Source organism: Hirundo rustica, chromosome 2, assembly GCF_015227805.2.
Source record: "Hirundo rustica isolate bHirRus1 chromosome 2, bHirRus1.pri.v3, whole genome shotgun sequence".
NCBI lineage: Eukaryota > Metazoa > Chordata > Aves > Passeriformes > Hirundinidae > Hirundo > Hirundo rustica.
Window position 1 is genome coordinate 31,382,714 of NC_053451.1, and position 21,734 is coordinate 31,404,447.

The window sequence follows — 21,734 nt, forward strand, 5'->3', positions numbered from 1 at the left end:
AGAGGAACGCTCATGCCATTCCAATTTTAAATAATCTCTTCCCGCTTCATTGAAGTCCTGGAATCTTGCAAAACCTCTGGTGATGAATACACTTTTACATTCCAGATCTCCTTTAGCCAGGAAATTGCACAGAGACAGCTAAGAGCACTCGGTGCTTTGGTGAACAGTCAGCAAGTCAGGGAATACTAGGGAAGCCACAAATGACTGTTTGATTCTGGAAGCCTTGTGTATCTCTGGAAGTCATAAAATACAGATGGGCAGTGGCTTAACAGTGAGGTCAGTCTTTGATTCATTAGCTAACAGCTGGATTTAAGCACAGATATCTGAGTTTTGAGGCATGCTGCTAATTCAAGCTTAAAAGCATGGGGGAGTTTTACCCTGCGCTATGAGTTTCTTTGGAGCTGTACAGAATCCCGGCTTTGGCTTAGGTCTTGTGTGTTCTCTCAATGATCTGAATAGCTTGATTTATGGAAAAATATTGCTAGGCACTGGTAATCTTGGGTTAAAAACATATTTGAATGCTGTAAACTCTTTTTTTGTGGTTGGAGGTATAAAGTTCAAACACATTGGGTCAGTCACTGGAGCTATAAGAATTCACACCACAGGTCGACCATTTGTATGGAAATCCTACATTGTGCAAGAATCTGTGGAGATGAGTGCCATAACAGAAGAGGTGTTTTCAGATATTAAAAACAGTACTGATGTGCTCCAAAAAGAGGAATTTGGTTCAGAATTTTGTCTTTCAATCTCTCAACTGCAGGCATAGCTATGGTTCCCTTACATCAAACTTCCCTCTGCCTGCAGTCTAAAAAACCCCTATCCCTGCCTGCCCCCGTTCTTCTCCAGCTGCATCAAGAAACATCTGCTCACTCCTACTTCCTCTCCTTTCCCCTTCCTTCCACCTCCCAGCCTTATTTAATCATTCACCTCACTTTGAAAGTCCCTTTCCTCCCTGACCCCACCAGCCATCCTAAGGCAGGGATGTGAACACTGTCTAGACACTCTTTTAGGGATCCATGTCCCATCTTGATGAAATTATCCTAGAACAGTTAGGGTGGGAAGGGACCTCAAAGACCATTTCCTCCCAACTCCTCTGCCATGGCCTGGGACACCTTCCACTTGACCAGGTTGCTCAGAGCCCCATGCAACCTGGCCTCAGACACTCCCAAGGCATCCACAGCTTCTCTGGGCAGCCTGTGCCAGTGCCCCACCACTTTTGTAGTAGTGAAGAACCACGGCAGCAGCCGTGCTTTACAAAACACAGGCAGCAGCAGACAAAGAACGAGGCACCCAGGGAGAGCAAGGGGGGCACTGCTGAGAGGGAGGGGAGGGGAGGGAAGGGGGAGGTTGTAAATACTGCTCATTCACTTGGGCCTTTGGAGCATGAAGGAATTGCTGCCAGTGAAGGAAGTGTGGAAAGTAGCACAGTACTGGCAGGCAGGCGGACATCTCAAGCACATGAGAGCACTCCCAAGTGACAAAATACCTCCAGAAATCACAGAGCAACCTATGGTTGCTGGCTTTTGCTCAGCCACCCATACAAGGTCCTGGACTGCGATATTGTGTGGCACAGCCTTCTTAGAACTGTTTGGGTGACTGTCCTGGCCTCAGGTGTCTGCTGGGTCTCTGCACTGTCCCAGAACCATGACTCGAATTTTCTCTCCTCAATATAAAGAAATCAGAAAAAAATAACTCATTACTGCCCAAAATGTAAATTTGCTACCTAGAACAGGTTTCCCAACAGACAAGTCTATGATGGTTTTCCTTCCAGGATTCAGCTTACAGAGCTGCAATGGTTTTATAACAGACACTCAGAATCACTTTTCCATTCATTTAATTGTTGTTTACTGTAGACCTATGATGAGAGAAATCCTTCTCTGTAAGAATGTGGAAGAACACGGTAGAAATAGATTTACATGTTTCTTAGGCTCAACAGCTCCTGCTGAGCCAGTAAGAAAAGCAGAATAACACCACTGAAAGTGAAATCAATCCAAATTATTCTGAATCATGCTATTTTTTTTTTTTTTTTCATTTTCTTTTACCTATAAGTGGGGAGAAATAAAAAAGAAAGCATAACATCAAGGGGACGCAAGTCTGGAAGTGTGGAAAAAGAAGGAGTGCGCTAAACTTACCTTTCATTAGGGACTCCCCAAGTTTAATGGGCTACCATACAAAGAAAATAATAATAAAAATAATTTAAAAATCAATTCGCTTTTCCTCTCTTTATTGACTTTTTAAAGAATGCCTCTGGAGAGTTTTCACTTCCAGTATCAGGGCTTAAAAACATAGCTAGGTAATGCAAGAGACAGTCTGAATGAGACATCAGACAGAGACTACTAATCCAGGGCTATTTATTACTCAAAACCTAACAAAAGCAGCTCTTTTTTCTATGCAGAAAGTCGTAGTTGCATGGGAGGACTGTAAACAGAGGAGGGTGAGGCTGAGAGAGACTGTAACAGCATAATGGCACCACAAAAGTAATTTTTTTTTTGCTTGTTTTGCTGAGCTTATTCAAACTGAATGACTCCGAAGACCTGATCCTGTTTTAACTGAAGCCAGTGAAAGATTTGCAACACATTTCAGAATACAAAACCAGCCCTTCAGTCATAGCACCTCTGCCAGATTTTGTTTCACACCCTGCCAAAATGTCATTGCTTGAATCACTTCAGTGGCTTGAGCCATTTAAAACTGGACTGAATAAAACCCTGGAGAATAAACTGCAGAGAGAAATCTTCCCCTGTTCTTTCCCTTATCTCTGCTCTTCTGCCTCACTGGGTTACATGAATAGCAACCAAAAACTGCAGAGCACTGACAGACATGGTGTCTCTGGGCATTTCGGATGTTTGAAAACGTGAAACCTCTGTCCTTCACTTCTACCTATTTGCATTGCGACCAAGAGGGCTTAAGTGGATCATAACAGAAAGATTATAGAGCAGCTGACTTCAAATGTTTTGGAAAAATTGCATTCAATTTGAGAGATTTCATGGCAGCTCCAAACATCAGTGCCGTAAAATTTTATTAAAGTGCAAAGTAAAGGTCTTCAGCAACATAATCTGAACTGACCTGGAGCAGACGAAATATTATAGAAACAACAAGATAATTCAAGTTATTAACTCATCAAGAAGCTGGAGAGATGGAACACCCATTTTGCAGAGCAGCTTTGATAGTTAACCCAATATAGGGAGCTATACAAGATCAGGGGCAATTTGGCTGAGGACAGTGACACTGATCGTTTAATTATACTGGTTGGTCACACTATAACCAGAGTTACACTAGAGATATAGATCACAACAAGCCTGCCAAGAGAGCTGGCCCTGCAGAATTCCTTTGATATGATGTACATCTCAGTGCTGTCCAAATTGCTGATGAGTCATGGATTGTTCTGCAGGACACAGGAAATCTTAATAAATTATTTTATTGCATAATCCTTTCCTATTGATTCCTTGTATATACCTGCAGGAACTGCTAAACATACAACCCCCTGAGCTTTTTCACTGACTGCCTCAGCATACCACAGAGGTCTTGCAAAAGGATAAAACTGAGGTTTCAGGAACATACCAGCCTCTAACTTTACATTCTTGTCAAGTTGCCTCTGCAATCAGAGGAATGCCAAGTTGCACTGGCTGTAATTGGCCATAATATCTCTGATGAGGTTTCTAGCCTGAATCTCACCATCTTGTCTCAGTTTGTTAATTAACAGTTTTAAGGGTGGCTATTTTGCCTTTCTTTTTGCCACATTTTCTGGGATATGCAGAGATTATTATCAAATTATTACCTACTTACCAAGTAATTAACTTCATCAGCATAAATTAATCACCAAATCATCCTAGGAGCTGTGTCACAGATGGGGGAAATGAGGTAAGAGCTCAATCCGTAGCCTCAGGCTCTGCAGCAAAACTGCTGCAATAATGCTTTTTGAATTCAGGAGTTCCTACTTCCCATTTCTGCTCTCAGACTAAATCACTCCTTCAAGCTGCCTCTGAAAGCTTCCAATTGCAGCAGATATAAACCTTGTGGAAGGGACTTGGGCCTGCAGCCATACAGAAAACTAATCTTCAGCAAGCAGGTGAATTATAGGGAAGAAACATTTAATATTGCCATTTGCAATTGGCAGCCTCTGTCCACAGGCTTTGCTTTTGCTCAGAGCAGCCCTGCAGGAAACGGTGATACTGAAACTAATCCTCTGGTGACAGTGGCCTTTATCACACACAGAGATGAAGGTGCAAGTGGCTGTCTAGAGAAAAAGGGCCTAGAGGTCCACAGTAAATGATTTTCAAAAAACAGTGCAGAAAGTGAGTCAACTGCTGATGTGTGTGGACTGTGTTTGAAAGAGGAGCGCAAAGCTACTTGCTGAAGGGAAACTGGGTTTGGGAACATTTAAGCTTCAGGATGGACAATTCTTTGTCGGGAAATCTGCATATTGAGGATTTCTTATTTTGCCTGTATGGCTAGATTCCTGGGAAGAGCACTTTCCATAAAACCATATTCAAGAAGCCCATGCTGAAGTAATTCTTTTTCCCCTTTAGTTTATAAGTGGTTACAAAACAGTGAAGCTCTCAGTTCTTTACACTTCTCAGGGGAGAATGCACAAAGAGCTGCTTAATCTCTTTCAGTTCAGCTCTTGAATTCTCATGGGTATCCAGTGGCAAGGTATCTGTATCAGTCTCTGAGTTCTCAGCTGTGCATCAAACTGTTGGCTCTTGTTTCAACACGCCGTTTCAGGGCCGACCAGGTTTCAGCACGAGCATGTGAGGGCTGCTGTGCCCAACTCCGTGTGACGTTGGCAGAGGAGCAGCACCACGAATCCAGCAGCGCTCGCTGTGGTGGGGAAATGCCAAGGAAGCGCTTTCACGGTGCCAGGCTGATCTTAACGCTGATGTTCGCCATCCAGGAGGAAGCAAGCTGCACAGCTAAAAGGAGACACGTCACCAAGGAAGAGTTGAATGCTTCCTGATTGGTTTCCCAAATAATTATGTCATTTGCTTCTAACTGGGGCTGGCTTGCAATTCAAGTATTATATGGTTTCCTCAAGTGCAAACTGCAATTAAGGAATCGGAAGGCAAGATGCAAACCATACCACAGGATCAGCTAAGAAAAAATGGTAAAACCACAAATTAATTTTCAATTTATTTCCTCCCATTATCGCCAGACAATCTTAAATGCAGAGCGAAAAAAAAAAAAAATATTTATAGCTAATGTAATAAATTAACACCTGTATGCTATATTAATGTGTGAAAATTGCTAAATTTAAATGCTAAACTAAAAGGCTATATTTGGCTCAGTCACTTAGCAACAGCTGCATCAGTTTAAGACATTTCATTCTGCAGCTGTTAGCTGGTACCTCAGGCTGGAGCTCCCATAGAATCATTGAATGGTTTGAGTTGGAAGTGACCTTAAAGCTCATCTCATTCCAGCCCCTCTACCACAGGCAGGGACACCTTCTACTAGACCAAGTTGCTCAAAGCCCCATCGAACCTAGCTTTGAACATCTCCAGCGATGGAGCAGCCACAGCTTCCTGGGCAATGTGTGATGGTGTCTCACCACCCTCACAGGGAAGAATGTCTTTCTGCTATCTAATCCAAATTCATCGTCTTTCAGTTTAAAGCCATTTTCTCTTGTCCTCTGACTTCATGCCCTTGTCAAAAATCCCTCTCCAGCTCTCTTGTAGCACTGGAAGATGCCCCCCCAGGAGACTGGAAGGTCTTCCTGGAGCCTTCTCTCCTTCAGGCTGAACAACCCCAACTTTCTCAGCCTGTCTCCACACAGAGGTACTCCAGCCTCCTGATAATTTTTGCAGCACTAGTCAGATCCATGTCTTCTCCATGATGAGGACCTCAGAGCTGGATTCAATACTCCAGATGGGGCTTCACAAGAGCAGAGGGGCAGAATCCCCTCCCTCACCCTGATGCCTGCACTGCTTAGGATACAGCCCAGGACACGGTTGAGCTGAGTGCACATTGCCAGGTGATGTCCAGCCTCTCATCCACCAGCACTCCCAAGTCTTTTTCTCAGGGCTGCAGTCAATCCATTCATTCTCCCGTCTGTTCTGATACCAGGAGTTGCCCCAATTCACATGAAGCATCTTGCACTTGGCCTTTCTTAACCTCGTGAAGCTCCCACAGACTCACTTCTCAAGCTTGTCCAGGTCCCTCTGTGTCACCAAGACACACAAAGCAGTCACAGGCAGATAAGAGATTTTCGCAGAGGTCCTTCCGATCCAGCTCCCAGCTGAGAGAGCGGAGAGAAGAGAGCCCCTTTGTTTATTTCTTACTTTTTATACATTTGTGGGTCTAGCAGAAGATTGGCTTTTTGGGGTTTCCACCCCTCAGCCTCAGTGGCCAGACCAGTTGTCAGTTACAATTGTTTTCAGGTTAGAAATATGCAAACAAAGGACAGAGAATGAAAAACAAAGGATTTGTTTATGTTACATCTGTGGGAAAAAGGTAGAACTGCTCTTAATATTGTACAATAACTAAAAAGATCTGACTCCATTTAAGAAAATCAAAAGGCTCAGAAAAACCAGGGTAACACCTCTGGATGCCATCCCATCCTCCAGGTGCATCAGCTCCACCACACATTTTTGTGTCATCTGCAGACTTGCTGAGGGTGCTCTCATCCCTCCACCAAAGTCAGCAGAAGGAAAAAAATTCCTTCTGTGTGCCTGCATTTTGCCTGCTCCTCTCCAAAACCAAGTGTCTTAATCCAGATACATCTTTACCGACTATCTACGAGTTTGAGTTTGTTGTCAGGCAGAAGCCTCAGCACTTGCTCATTGTGACAGCTCTGAGGTGAAGCTGGACCCCACACCAGAGGGGCAGAACAAGCAGCCACATCTTAAACTGCCACAGCAACACTCACCAGAGCGTACCCAGCAGTGCCTGAAGCGAAGATGAAAGTAGAATTGCGAAAAAGCATGAAAGTGCCCAAGGAAATAATCACAAGAAAAATTGCTACGGGAATTTTGTCACGGTGCAACAAACTGTTTAGAGATTACTGTGCCAAAAAGAAGGAGCATAAGGGTTAGAAGACACCCCAGGGAAAGGGGATATCTAGTCTTGGTCCAAGCTATCTTGGCTACTTAACTGCAATGCTGTGGTTATTTATTTACTTCTTTCCCGATGTGACTGTGAGCGCTGTGATGTGTGTTCAGGTCAGTGCTGTCCCCTGTGAGGCAGGTGTGCCTGGGGCACACCCTCCAGATCACAGCCCTCAGTGGATGCAGACAAAGGAATGCCTGCTCTGAGGGTCACGGGTAGAATTAAGAGCAACACAGGAGCTCAACTCCTTGCCAAGAAAAATTCAGAAAGAAACTTTGCCAGCCAGAAAGAAATCACTTGGGCTGGTGATTTGAAGGTCAATGCTTTTGAACCCGTACACCTAGATTCCATTAGAATAATGCTTCAAAATTAATATTTTGATCCTTAGATATTCCTGCCGGAGAACACCACCAGAATAAACAAATTCGAGAAGCTACGTTTGCAGAAAGATCATATCTGCGGCATGGTGCTTGCATTTTCTTGTTTCAATGGATGAAAGAAGTTTCTCCCTAGGAGCTGCAGCATCCTCAGGTTCACTGAATGCCCGTGGTCAGGACATAATGGTGTGTCTGGAGCAGTGGGGTACCAGGTATCACCAGGTATCATCTGCTGTTCATCAGGCTGGAACTCCCTCAAGCACAGGGATGCTTTCTCCCATGCTTTGCTTTGGCAAGAAGGACTACACAAAATCCATAAGAATAGCACTGCAGCCTCCATTAAAAAAAAATTAGGATAAGGACGGTGCCATCATGCTCATCCACAAAGAAGCAATACGTATGCTGGAAATGCTGCTTATGTTATTAATCATCCTAATTTTTCATCGTGTTGTCTTTCCTCATGAACAGAAAAAGGCAGGAAACAGCCATCTGCTCTTAGTCCGTGTATAATCTGCACAGTCACCAGGGATGCCACAATCTTTGGCTGATGCATTTCAGTTTTAGGAACTAAGCAGACAAAACATGCACCCAGCCTAGTCTGTACAGTCATTAAAATCCCATTAAATGCTCGTACATGAAAGTCATACCTGGACCACATCTTACACAGACCAAGACCAAGGCCTCCATCTGATGTTTTTATCAGTATCCCCAGTGGCAAAGGCCATGGCTTATAGGTACCACCATAACACTGAGTAATGATTTCCAACCTAAATGATCTGGTAATAATTTGCCAAGCCTGAACTCACAGCTCCAGCATGACACACACACACACATCCAAACCACCCACTGATACTGCAAAAAGCAGGAGTTACTGTGCTTGTTGATTTATTTCCACTGGGAGCAGCACATCCTGTTGTAGAAATGGAGGAAAACCATCCAACATGACTAATCTCTGTAACAAACAGGCATTGAAAATACACCCAGGAAAACAACCTAATAAGCTGAGTGGGCCAAATTCTCCTCTGCTCAGTATCCTTGATAGTCATTTATGTTATGCCAGGGAGTAGGATAACAAGAGTTCATCACCTCTGATTTGTTCTGCACATCTACAAATTAGAGCTATCAAAAAAATATATCTTCAGCTTATATGCTACTATATTCAAACCACTAGTAAGTCCACTTAAGCTTTTGTTAGCCAAGGCAGGAATTGCATGTGGCTCCTTCCTACTACAGGGGCTAACTTTCCTTCAGCAGATGGTCCTCAGGCTTAATAAGTAAATGTAGAACTGAAGATTGGTGTTGAAGCATGAAAAAGAAGCAAGCAGGTTGCTATTATTAAACAAATTCCAATTAGAGATTGCCAGTGCCTATATCTTTTCCTGGTTCTCTTTCCCAAACCCTGGGAGGTAATTAGACGAGTGAGAAGATCACAAAAACAGCAGGTTACAAGGCTCACTTAGTATGGGAAAATAAACTGAAATGCATTACTTAAAGTGCTTTTAAAAAATAAATCAGCTCACCAAGCAACCCAATTCCTCAAAACCTATACAGGAAGTTCTCTACTTCCAAAGGTCTGTTTTGTTTTGGGGGGGCTTTTAGTGGGGTTTTTTGTTTGTTTTGGTTTTGGGGGGGGGTGGTATTTGTGTCTGTTGTTGTTGTTGTTGTTTGTTTTTGTTGTTGTTGTTTGTTTTTTGGTTTTTGGTGTTTTTTGTTTGTTTGTTTTTTGTCTTTGTTTGGTGGGTTTTTTGTTTTTGTTCTGTTTTGGTTTTTGTGTTTTGTTTTTTGGTTTTTTTTTAACAGCACAATTATCTGCAGGTATCCAGGGTAAGCAGAAATGCAGCTGAAATCATTGCTTTGCATGGTGTGAGGAATGGGAGATTTCCCTTTTAAGTCCACTCTGCAAACTACTCCCAAACCCAGTTAATTAAGTCTTGGTCTACTCTATAAAATACTAGAAAAAAAGACTTTTTGGTAGGTTTACAGACAGTATACAGAGCAGAATTTGCACTTGCCCAGGACTTACCAGCAGACCATGTCAAGCAGACAGTCAGGGACTATTTTGCATATCCAAATTAGCCAAAACCCGCCATGCACAGCCTACACACATGCAGTGACAACACCCTGACAGCTGCTAGTTGTCAACCCAGCCAGAGCTTGGCAAAACCAGAGTGGGGTTCACCCCTTTTGCTGTTTACCTGCATGTTTTCCATGAGGCTTTCCTTCATGACCTGTTAGTTTTAACATGAGCAACCTGGCACAAATCAACCAGGGCTCACCGGATGCAATCACGCAAAATCCCAAATAAGCAGGGAACTTTGACCTCACCTCTTTATGTCACCCTTCTTGCCCTAATCTTCACTTTCCCCTCTTCAGCTCTGTTTTCTTTGTGGCAACACACCAACTACTTCACTGAAGTCCCAAGAGATCCCATTTTCCTTGCCAAAAATCAGTTATTTACAAAATAAACATACTCTTGTGATACTACCTATTTTGGTTAACTCCTTTTACTTCTTACCTGATCGCCATTTGTTTCTAAATTCCCCAGATTTGTTGTAAAGCCTCTGCTTCCATCAAGCCTTCTGAGAGGCTTAGGGGCTAAGCTGCAGTTTGCTGGTTGCTCTGCAGGATGGCCAGCGAAGAAATAGCATGCTTGAGACCTCTGCTCCACAGAGATTTGGGTTTTCTTTAAAGTAACTTGCCTCTTTGCTTGCAATGCAATTCCAAAGAAAGCATTATATAGCAATGAAGTCATCATGTCAAAGTGTTATTTACACTTTGATTTCAAGGGAACTGTTTTGTTAGCTAGGCCCACTATTTTTGTTTGCTGTGGTGTTGTCACCTTCTGTGGCAGAGAGGGACGTCTTTAGGAACATCTACACCAGCACTTCTCCCTTGTCTAACAAAGTAATCATTTAAAGTGTGATTGCTGGTACGTACTGCAGATCAAAAGAAGGCAGCTGATGAAAACAAAGTTTGTCTGAGTGTGTGAGATGACTTTTCTTGTTATTCCAATTGGAATGGGAAGTTTTGATCCTGCAGTTCATCCCCATGCCTGCAATCTGAGCCAAATTCTCCCGTCAGTCACAAGTTTGCCACACACATTAGACCAGAGTCCTTCCAAGTGCAAGTCTTCAGGCTTCCCTGCAATCAGATCATACATATTTAGCCTACTGATATCTATTTTTTCTTTTCACAAAATCTTTTATCCAGGCTTCTAGGATGCTGCAGAAACCAAAGTGTATCGCACAACCTCCCTGTATTAAACATACCAAATAAGTTTAAAGAAGAAGGGTGAGACACACAGCTGCCAAAGAATGTGCTGACTTCCAAGATCTGCACCAGGAGACCTGAAGAAAGCTGGAGCAGAACGATGGCTGACATCCACAGGGACTGAGCTCCTTAGACAAGCTCCCTGACCTGAGAAAGCCTGATTCCCACAGTTCAATCCGAGGGGACTGCTGGATGAAGAACAAGGCAGACAGACTGTCCCTGACCGCCTGCCTGCCTGAGGCAAGGAGTGACACACTCTGAAGCTTTTTCAGGGAAGACAATTCTACCTGGTTCACGTGTTACAGAACCAAGCAGCTTATCTAATACTGTAGGAAATGCATAGGAGCCAGAAATTTTCACAGTCAATCCTGCATGCCCAAGTCACTTTGAGCTCCGTGGGAAGGAGAAGAAGAATGGATGTCTTCAAAACCACAAGCACTTACAACAAAACAAAATTACAATTCTATTGTTTGTTAACAGCACTCAGCCTGCAGCTTCCAGCTGGGGAGCTCTGACAAGCAGCAGCGAGGCTTAAAGATTTTAAAAGGGTTTATATTACAAATTATTACTAGCCATCTTTATCAGCACAGAATTTAGAGTTCTAAGGTGGTAACAAAGGACAGCAGAAACTGTGCAAAGAGAACACGTCTCCAGTTCAAAAAAACACCAGGTCTTAAGTAGACAAACCAGGGACTACACGCAGCTATTCATGCTCCCAGCCAAAGCTCATATATCTCAGTTTTTCAAATGTAGTCCAAGTCAGTAGTAACCAAAAAATCTGGGCTTCTGACAGCTATTCTGTGTTGTGACTGCAAAGCCTTAGAATCCTTGCCTAGAGCTTCCAGGCTCTACCTCTGTACAAACAATACACAATGTTAATTAAACACACAAAAAGGAGGCTGAAAGAACACTCATGAAATTTGCAAATCTAAGCATTTGAAGGCTGCAAAATGCCAAAGTGATGTCAGCTGCACCACCCTAATTATTGCCCTTTGCATATATTCCTTAGGTGGATTTTAATTACCTGAGTTGGTGCTGGTTTTCCATGGGTCCCAGCTTCCTCATTTGGTTCACGTGCTCGAGAGGAGATTTGTCTTTATGCACCAAGTTTATGCAATCTGAGTCTTAAGTAAGCCGAGTCTTCTTTGGAAATACAGAGCTTACCACAATGAACTTAAAAAAACGTAATTTAGATATCTCACAGATATGTCAGTAATCCACCTTTTAAAGCAACAGCAGCCCAATTCCTCTTTTTTTTCCCCTAATTTCCTGCATGTTCCAAAGTCATGATCACCATAAGCTGGCCAAACCTGAAGAAGGAAAACATTACTTTATTCTATAGTTTTCTATGGTTTTCATAGTGATAGAACCTCAGCATTTCTTTCTTATTTTTATAGTATCCTAGAAGACGGAGGAGCTAATCTCTCCAGTCCTATAGGGAGCATCCCTTGCTCAGTCCCATTTTCTCACTTCCCATACATCCTGTCATTTCCGTTTTGTTTGTCCAATATATTTGTCCCCACGCACATCAAACTGCTGAGGTAAATCTTTCTCTACTCCCCCACAGCCAATCCAACACCTTCATAAGGCCAGTCCTAGTTTCCTGTTTATGTCCCCTCTCTCCCATCATCTTATCCAGCCTCTGTCATTCTCCCACCCACTGTTTTATTTTACTGTTGAAGTTCAGCACAACTCCTCAGAACATAAGACGTGAGATTCTTTTTTAAAGGCTCCTGACTTGGCCAAATTTAGGTCAATTTTCACAGGCACAAGAAGTACAGACCTGACACATAGCCCATGATTTTGCCAAACAACAGCAACAGAAAAAAAAAACCCCAAATCAAAATCAAACAAATAACAAAAAAACACCCACACCACAAAAGCATCTGGGCTTTGAAGACATTTTAATGCTGAAAAACAACTTATTCTTCTCTTTTCATACTGGGAAACACCTCTGGCTAAAATTTCAGGGGAAGGTAGGTATGAGTCAGCCCAAAACAGACCTCTGGCTGAAAAGCATCAGAGTTACAACTAAATATGGAGTCTCAAACAGAGGCCCAATTGCAAGTCAATAAAGGAAATTGATTTTTTTTTTTTTTTTTTGCAAGTTATGCTTTTTTGTGGTCTCCATATGAGCTGTGATTACCCCAGTAAGATATCAGTCACATTTCTGAAGAAATTTGCAAAGTTATGGTCTACTGACTCTTAACATCAGTTCATTAGATTTATCTCAGATTGTAAACACTGGGGGAATTAGGTTTTCATGCATTCTTATTAAATACTTCACCCAATGGGATCCATGTTTTGAATATGTTTTAAGTATGTTTCAAATGCATTGCATCCTTCAGCGTACAAAAGGCTACCTTTTTTTTTTCTCCATACTCCCTTTTCACTAGAGCCAGTAGGATTCATCTTCCATGTAGTATTACTAAGTCTAGTTCCCTGGTTCATTTTAAGTCTATGTCTTGAAATCTTAAGTATTTCTTATCCTTGTTATTGGTGGTTTACCAGTTGGAGATTGTGGAATTGGTCTGGAGTGAGCACGTTTGCAAACACTGATGCAGAACCCTACATAACCAAGATTTCTTTTAAGCCCTAGCTCATTAAAAAAGGCTCAGGCTCTGTCTTTTTCAGGTATATTTACTTCTGAAAGTAAACATATGTCTTTCTCACTTTCCTGACCTTCAGTTTCAGTTTTGCTCTTACATGCAAGTCAGTTTCCCCCTGTACGATTTGGGTCCAATTTCACTTTTCAGAGATTGGGCTGAAGAATCTGCTGAGAGCAGACTAGGAGAGACACTGCAGTGCTGAAATCCTCTGTTTGATCCTCAGCTTGATTAAACCCCTTCTTCCTGTTTATATTTATTGTTTGGGTCAGTGGTGCTCTGGCACAGCCTAATGAACCCCAATGTAATTGGTAACCTGACTTTGGCTTCTCTTTAAGATTACTTCCCAGGTTTCTTGGAGGTTGTTGTATTTTGGCAAGGAGAAGTATTACTGACAGTAAATGAGCCCGCACATTTTTCAGCTGTGATTGTCAAAACACAACTGATAACACGACTGGAAAGGAATCCTTGAATCATGAATTTGTGTTCTCTGCTACTAGAAGCATGGGAGTCAAAGCTGAAAATAAGTGTGTTTGGTTTCTGGCTTAGCAGTGATTGCTTGTTTCACATTTCACACATCTTTCCATTTGTTCTTGTGTCAATATTGTTTTTTACATTGAACAGGTCATCTCTCTGCAGAGCTTTAGCTTCTTCCATGTATTCTGAAACAGCAACAAGAGACATTTCAAGATTTCATTTGCCTTCATCTAGGCACATCTTACAGCTGCTCTACAGTGCACTGGCACCTGGCAACTGAATTCAGATGTTTTACCTCTGCTCTTTCTAGGAATCTCCTCTCTTCTCTCAGATTTTTTCCCTTAGTCCACAGTACATGACCAAATGACTTCTATTACTCCAGTCCTCAAGGCTATGCAGGCTTCCTATATGATGTTCCAGTTCTTATTTGTCCTCAATTTTATGTCATTGTTAAATTTAATTAGCAAATTTTCTCTTGCCCGAAAATTAGCCCTGAAAATATTGTTAATTTATGGCTTTTATAGGTTTTTGTTTGTATTGTATCGCTGTTCTCTTGACATGCCTACAAACACATTTCTCCTTATTAGATCTCAGTGGTTATCTAAGCAGCGATAGCACAGTTGTTACTTTTTCTATAAACTTTAATAGTGTCATTTTTCATGGTTACTTGGCTCCTAGGTGGACTGGGAAATTGTGACGGCACTTCAGTCCAATTCCTCAACAACATGGTAACTAAAATGAAACTATTTCATTTGTTAAGAAATACTACCCACTGAGAAGAAAGGCATCTGTTCATGTTTCTCAGGACGATTTTTCCCAAAGAATTATGAAAACTCATTTCAGTCACATGCTGAGTTGTTTTTTGAAATCCTGCGTGCTCAAAATAAAAGAAGATGGGAGAAAATAGGTGTCTATAACAAAAGCTTCAATTTGGGGAAACTAGTGGCATTACAGAAAATTAGCAGTCGTCTGTGATTATGCACTGGCTGAATCTGACCCTAAACAGTCTATTCAAACGTGACATGGAAGTTTAGGCTTGAGAGACTTCAGTGTGGCACCCTTCAACAGGTTAAAACTCATAGAAAGGTAGAATAACTGAGAAGCAGCAGGCTTGACACAGTAGTTGTTTCTAAGATGAGGTGTCTCAGTGTTATCTTTCAAGCTGCCTTGTATTGTCTGTCTTGAAGCATGATGTGTAACATAGTACTGAGGAAAAAGATGTGGACATACATCTCTTGATACTCACTCTCATCTCATCCTCATGAAAATTTCCAGAGCTCCATTTGATTCAGATTGGGCCCAGCATGCCCACAGCAAATAGCAAACACATTGCTCATTTTTTGGCCCAGAACACCTGAGCAGGAGCAGCTGAAGATAAAGAAAACCCAACAAAATCATAGCCAGTCTCCTGAGCACAGACTGTGTGCTCTACACACAGGAACTCTGGTGCACTTTCAGGTGTCACAGTTCTTGGTTTATCAATGACTTGAAGTGGCTGGAGGGAGTGACTGTCAAAGGTACCAATACTTGGATTTTGGGATCAAGGTTAAAACCTGGGAGTCAAGAGGCTCCATATCATCCACAGTCCTCCTGTCATCTCAGACAAGGCATTTAACAATCAGTTGATTTACTGCCCAATAAAATGAGCAATGTTTTACTGCATCTTGCAACAGTGCTGTGAAACACACTCTTTAATGCTCATGTAATATTCCAATATCATTGTTACTTCTAATTAATTGTATTACATGAGGGTTAGAGATCCCATCTGAGATGTGACTGCATGCCACTCAGCAATGATGATCCACACAGCCAAGTGTTGACACTGACAGCTGACAAGTAGAAGGCTGCAGACAGACTGAACTGGATTCAAAACAAGTCCACAACACATGGTTATGCAACAAGGATTAGACTGCACCTCTCTTGACTAGCATGCATGCTTTGCTACCAGATTACCTCATCTCTCACAAATGATTTATGATTTTTTTATGGAAGGAATTAACCACTCAACGCTTCTTCTTATGCTGAAAAAACAAAACAAAACAAAACAAAACAAAAACATGGATTGGAGTATAAAATATAAGCAAACAAAATAATTCCTCATAGAAAAAAATACTGTATCTGTTTGAGTGAATTGAAAGAAACCCAGCTGTGTTAATAATGCTTTAGTCTTATTAAACTTTCAAAGCAATTATGTGAATGCAATGATAAACAGGCATGAGATGTCTCCTAGTACTAGAAGCAACAACTTCACTAAAATAAACTTCTGCCACAGGGAGTCACACATTTAAAACTATCTTCCTGTCTGACACTGAAGTTCTCCTTTGCTTCAGCTTCATGGCATCAGGCACAGACAATGAACAAATGTACCTTATCAACAGGAATTCCAGCAAAGACAAGCTTACAAAATACTGTCTCTGAAGGAAAACACAATGGACATGAGCATGGTACAGCTCAAGGTGAAAGTGCAAACCTAAAAAGTGGCATAAATCAAGAGTCATGGTCCTTTTCCACAGTTCCACAACCTTTCCTTTGGCACCAGAGGCAGACAACATCAGAGCCAACTACAAGCTGTGATTGTTCCCTTTATATCTGGTTCTCCACTCACCTTGCTTCCGCAGCAGTCTGATTCAAATCCTTCTAAGATGGGCTGCCTCCTTCTCTCAAAATCTTTCATCACCTGTTCATAAAGAAAAGCAGAGCTCCCTTTCGCTTTCGGAACTACTGCTATTGTACATTCGAGGCTCTAAGCAACACATGAGTCATTATCAGTAACAACTGAGAGAGGGAGAACAAAAGAACTCACTTCTTTCCCACAGAGAAGTTTCTGGCACGCTTGCTAATGCACCTTTTTTGATAAATGCTTTCATACATGTCGAGAGAATGCGATGCCTGATTACTGATTCAGAAGGACACTTGGCAGCTGTGCACCAACATCATATAGAGAGATGATTTACACTTGAATACACAGTTTACCTACAATCAAACTCGAATTCAAGAACTGCTTTGCCTGGGCCAAAACCAAACTGCTTTGGTAACAAGTGCAAAAGGGAGCACTGCTAGCACGAGCCCTCCTGCTCACACAGTACGAATGACACTCACAACCCTGATACGTGAAGGAGAAAGACAAAACTGAGTGTGAACCAGGTTGAAAAGTTTCCAAAGAGTGTAAAGACAGTGTGCTAAAAAGACTGCTGGATTCCAAGCCTCTAACCCAGCCTTGCAAAACTCAAGGACATAATAAATATATTATAGTGCTGCGTGAGACAGCTCAGTCCCTAAAACCTGTATTTGCACAAAAATATTCATTGGAGCTACTCTGAATCACAGTGGTAATTTATTTGTTGGGTTTGTTCCGTGGTACTTCATGGAGAGAAAGCTAAGTATCAGTGAGAATTCAAGCAGAATTCAGTAATGTATCTTTTTTACAAATTCAGTGGAATATTCTGTTTTGCACCTACACGTGTCTTTTTTCCTGGAAACAATCACAGGTAAAAAGAAAACAAAGCAATGATTATTTTTGCTGATCTATGGCACTATGCATATTAAACAGAAGCAGAGATTTCAGTTGGTTCTTCTGGAAATTGTAATCCTAAACATACCTGAAAATGAATCATTTCAGCTCAGGGCCTTCCACTGGTTTTTCAGCACTTACAGTTCTTAGAGTATGGTTCTGTGTTACCTCATATAATCAAGTAAAGTATGTTCATAAGCAACTAAAAAATTCTTTTGATAGTTGGGTGTAGCAGATATATTGAGACAACAAGCATTCACTTCATGAACTCCCTGTTCAATTCAGGACCATGTTTTAAGGCAAGCAGTTTGATTCTGGAACAAGCTCCACACAGATGGAAAGCAACATGATGGGAACAAAAGATGAAGGACTGCACACTGTGCAGTTTTTGTAAGCAAGTGTCACTTTACCATCATGCATGGGCTACGGCAGTTAACAGCAACACTTAAGAGAAGCAAAGCTAAGGATTATTTTGTATTACATAAACCAGAATTGGGGGATGGGGGAGGAGGGGTGGAAATGAACAAACAAAAAATGAGAAATGGCCTTGAAAAACAAGAGCCTCTAAAAATGTGAAGCTTCTTCTCTGCCTTTAGCTTTTTGAACTTTTATCCTTTTTGACTAGAGTGGATTTAGTGGGCCCTTGCAAACCTCATGAAGTTCAACAAAGCCAAGCTCAAGGTTCTGCATATGAGTCAGGGTATTCCCAAGGAGTGATTTTATCTATATTGATTTGTATATGTCTTGTTACCTCAGAGATTATGAACATCACATGGTCTAGAGATTTCCTTCATCCAGGATTCACCTAATAAAATAAAATTGCTTGTTACACTTACAGGAAAAAAAAAGTCCCTCCCATTAAAGCCAACAACAAGATCAAAAACCAAAAATCAGTGGTCTAACTCAGAGCTAGAGGTGCAAATGACTGAAGAGAAAATAAACCTTCTGGCCCTTTTGTATAAGGCAGTAACCTTTGGAGGCAGAGTAGGGGAATAGATGGAAGCAACCTCCCCTCAGTTCCTGGCATCTAAACCAAAGAGGGTTTGCAAAAACATATTTTCAGCCCTGCAGCCAGGCCTAGTCACTGTGATTATACTCACATTAGTAAATTAAACAAGTCTGGGACCAGTCTCTGCCCCTGAGGCCAGCTGGCACAGGGCATCCAGTGTCCAGTCTATGAAAGTCTCAAAAAATCCATGAAAGCACAGTCTGCCTATTTGTAACATCAGCATGTATCCCCCAACCTACACTCTGGAATATTTTGGGATACTCCTCATCGGCCCGGGCTAAAACCATGTCAGGATTATGAGAAGCAGTAGAAACAGCTGAGTTTGGTGCTCAGGAACATCCCTGACGCTGTTTTGTTTGCTGGTATCGGCAGAGCTCTAAAGAGTCTGTACAATTTCCACACTTTGGTCCGGGCCAATGCCCTCGTGGCAGTGGCATTTCTTGCCCTGAAATCAAAGGGTGTGTTGTCCAAGAGCCCAGACTCCTGTGCACGGAGCAGCTCCCCTGCTGATGTGATCCCTGGCTCTTCCCTACTGCCCGTGCACCGGGATCTCCCTCTGCACACCAGAGCTTCTGGCTGCCCACTGGTGCAAATCCTGGCTCTGGCATCCAACTGCTGTGAAATGTAGCCAGAAAGGGGAAATGTCCCAAACCTCCATGGCCACCTGCTAAGAAAAGCAGCGCTGAAGCTGTGCCTGAGCTTGCCAAGGCCTGCTCAACAAGGATTTTCTGTCTGGAGGCACTATGACTGCTTTTACTTTCTGTATTTCCAATGCAGCTCTAAATGTCAGTGGAAATTGACTAATTTGGGGGGAAACCAACTAAACCACAACAGAGAAAGCAAGGCACACAGATTCCCTGGTATATTGTTACCTGAACGACAGGTTTAGCTCCTCTGCAATTATTTATTAACATTAATGTGGATGGAAGCAATTGCCAGCATGATAATGCCCAATTTCACCCCTGCAAAACCCATCCAAGAATTCTTGGCATGTTGATGCCCTCCGAATAACTCAGCCTGTCATAGAAAAAGGAAGCAGATGAGGGAATTTTAGGAAAGAAAGGGGCTGAAACCGTACACACAGCTAAGAACAGCTAACTGCATACAGAACAGGCAGGAAATACAAGGGATTGGGCAAAGAGGGAAAGTAGGAATACACACAAATAGGAAGAAAAATACAAGGACTGATTTTCATGGGAGGGAACACAGGAGAAAAGGATGTGGAGAGACTCTGAAATGAGGAGAACAGTAAACGGGACAAATCAGACAAAAGGTAAATTGTATATGTCCTGGTATAGAGCAGGCAGGAGCATGAGGGAATCTTGTTCAGGGAGGAGAGAGCATACACAGGGACAACCTGGAATGAGACAGAGTCGCCAATGCCACCAAGAAGAAGAAACTGATGAGCCTAACTAATGCAGTACCAAAAGCTTATATATTGTAAAGTGAATTTTAAGAGACATTTCAGGCTTGAACACTCATTTTTACAAATTACAAAATTAAGGGCTTGAACATGTTCATAGGAGATCTACTATTCTCACCTCCTTGCTGCAAAACACAAAATAAAGCTCCTATAGGAGCACACCAAAAGCAATTGTTTGGAATGGCACTACCCTCTTGTGGTCAAAAAATACAATTATATGTACACCAGGAAGTAAAATACACACAGCCGGTCATACAGATAATTAAAAATGCAATCAATTCCAACCCACACTCCGATAATCCACCTCGAGACTGTGCTGTGAAATCAAACATCTACCTTATTAGTCTGTTTTAAAATCACAAATTCGCGACTGGTCATATGCACAAGTAACAAGGCTCTGAAAAGAGACCGGGTTCTTTTTCTTCCCCATCACACCTATAGAACATCAGTGCTGGGAAAAGCAGTTGTTTCAATGCATAGCTTTCATGGAAGTGTTTTGAGACTTATGTAATGACTTAAAGCACAGACTTGCCTCACTCTGTTTTTTTGACATCTAATCTTGTACAAACAGTAAAAGCCAAATATTAACTGCTCTGTCGTTTTCTCCTTTCCTCTCTTTATATCATCACTGTTCAACTGTTGTTTTCCCCCTCTCCTGTTAAAAACAACCCTATTTCACAAAGCCAAATGCACCTTCCAAATACTCTTTTATCCGCAGACTTCTCAAGCCCAGATGCCTCAATGGTCCTACATCTCTGGAAACGAGGAAGAGCTTGTCATGTCACTCCCTTCTAGAGAAAAACAAGTCTGTATGTTTCAACTTTGATCTTTATGGCAGGTTGATCTTCAACTAAAAGCTTGATGCTGTTGCTTGGAAGTAATATATCTCTGTATTTCCTCCTTGCAAGGAACGCTTTGCGGACCTTGATCGGGCAGAAGTCATTCCTGCGAGGTCCGATAAACTCTCGTTGATGCCACCTTGTGGCAAAACAACTGGATATTGGAATTCTGGGGGGAAAAAAACAATCAGCATTTGCCCCTCCTTTGCAGGTGCATTGAACTGCAGCACAGTGTCACTGCTGCTTGCAGCACTTCAGTTTTAGAGTTCATAAAATCAGTATTTGGACACTCCTAAAGAACATCGCCACTCAGTGACAGAGAGGAGGAAAAGTAGGAAGAAGCACCACAAAATGGTTTTTTTGTTGTTGTTTTATTAGGGGGTAAACTAAATCAGCACACCCAATGACATATGGCAAAATCATTCATGTGCTCAGAGCTTGGGCATTTTTTCTCTTTTCCCACCAGAAGGACACTCTGGCAAGAGGTACAATCCATTCCAAATACTGCAAAATAGCACTGCAAGGAGAGACTGAAGGAAAACTCAGCCCCAGCCTAACAGGACAGGAAGCACTTCCCAATTTCCCAATTACCTCACTCTGGGCTCACCCTTCTCAGTTACCAGGCCCAAAGAATTATGCTAAAGGAGCCCATGCCTATTTTTCCAGGACAGTACTGATGTCGTTTGGGCCCTGCTATGAATGCCAGCGTTACCACATTCAGCAGAATGAGGCTGATGCCTATTTTTAGCAATGCTTCCATTGGAGAAGCCCGAGACTCACCACCTGCTTCCTCCGGGCGCTCTGTCAAACACCCTTCTCCAGGGAAGAGGGTGGCATGAAGAGGCTGAATCAGTCTGCACACCTGCTTTTGGAACCACCAGGTTCCCAAAAACACAGGAAAGAAACGCCACTCATTACAAAATGTAGTAAATGCAAAAACTTTCTTAAGAAAGGATGTTCTCTACTGTTTGATCTTCGTATATTTCAAGCCTGATTGACAAGAAAGGAGGTTTTACCCAGGAAACAGAGCAGCCAACAAGCTCTAAGTGATGTCTGGGTGTTAAAAGCACAAATTAATTGTCCGTAGAATTGCCTTGTAAAGGTTTAGAGCTCAAGATGTTTTCATGACCTCAGACCTAGGGGGAGCTTGGGAAGAAGGATGTAATGCTGATAGTGGATACGAC

General features: G+C 42.2%; 1 protein-coding gene and 1 long non-coding RNA gene across 5 annotated transcripts in view; one reads left to right on the top strand and one right to left on the bottom strand.

The window, feature by feature from the left end:
* Window positions 1-21,734, bottom strand: part of PAK1 (p21 (RAC1) activated kinase 1) — a 102,338-nt gene that overhangs the window by 79,047 nt on the left and 1,557 nt on the right. Inside the window, exon 1 of one of the 4 annotated variants that reach the window (XM_058419516.1) lies at window positions 11,710-11,728. The exons of the other annotated variants lie outside the window; for them this stretch is intronic. The gene's annotated coding sequence lies outside the window, so the exon portion shown is untranslated. Of the gene's footprint in view, window positions 1-11,709; window positions 11,729-21,734 lie in introns of those variants that run through there. 4 annotated transcript variants of the gene reach the window in all.
* LOC120748430 (uncharacterized) lies at window positions 3,953-4,954 on the top strand. The gene is made up of 2 exons (XR_005699356.1): window positions 3,953-4,066; window positions 4,723-4,954. It is a non-coding gene; the product is annotated as an uncharacterized LOC120748430 (long non-coding RNA).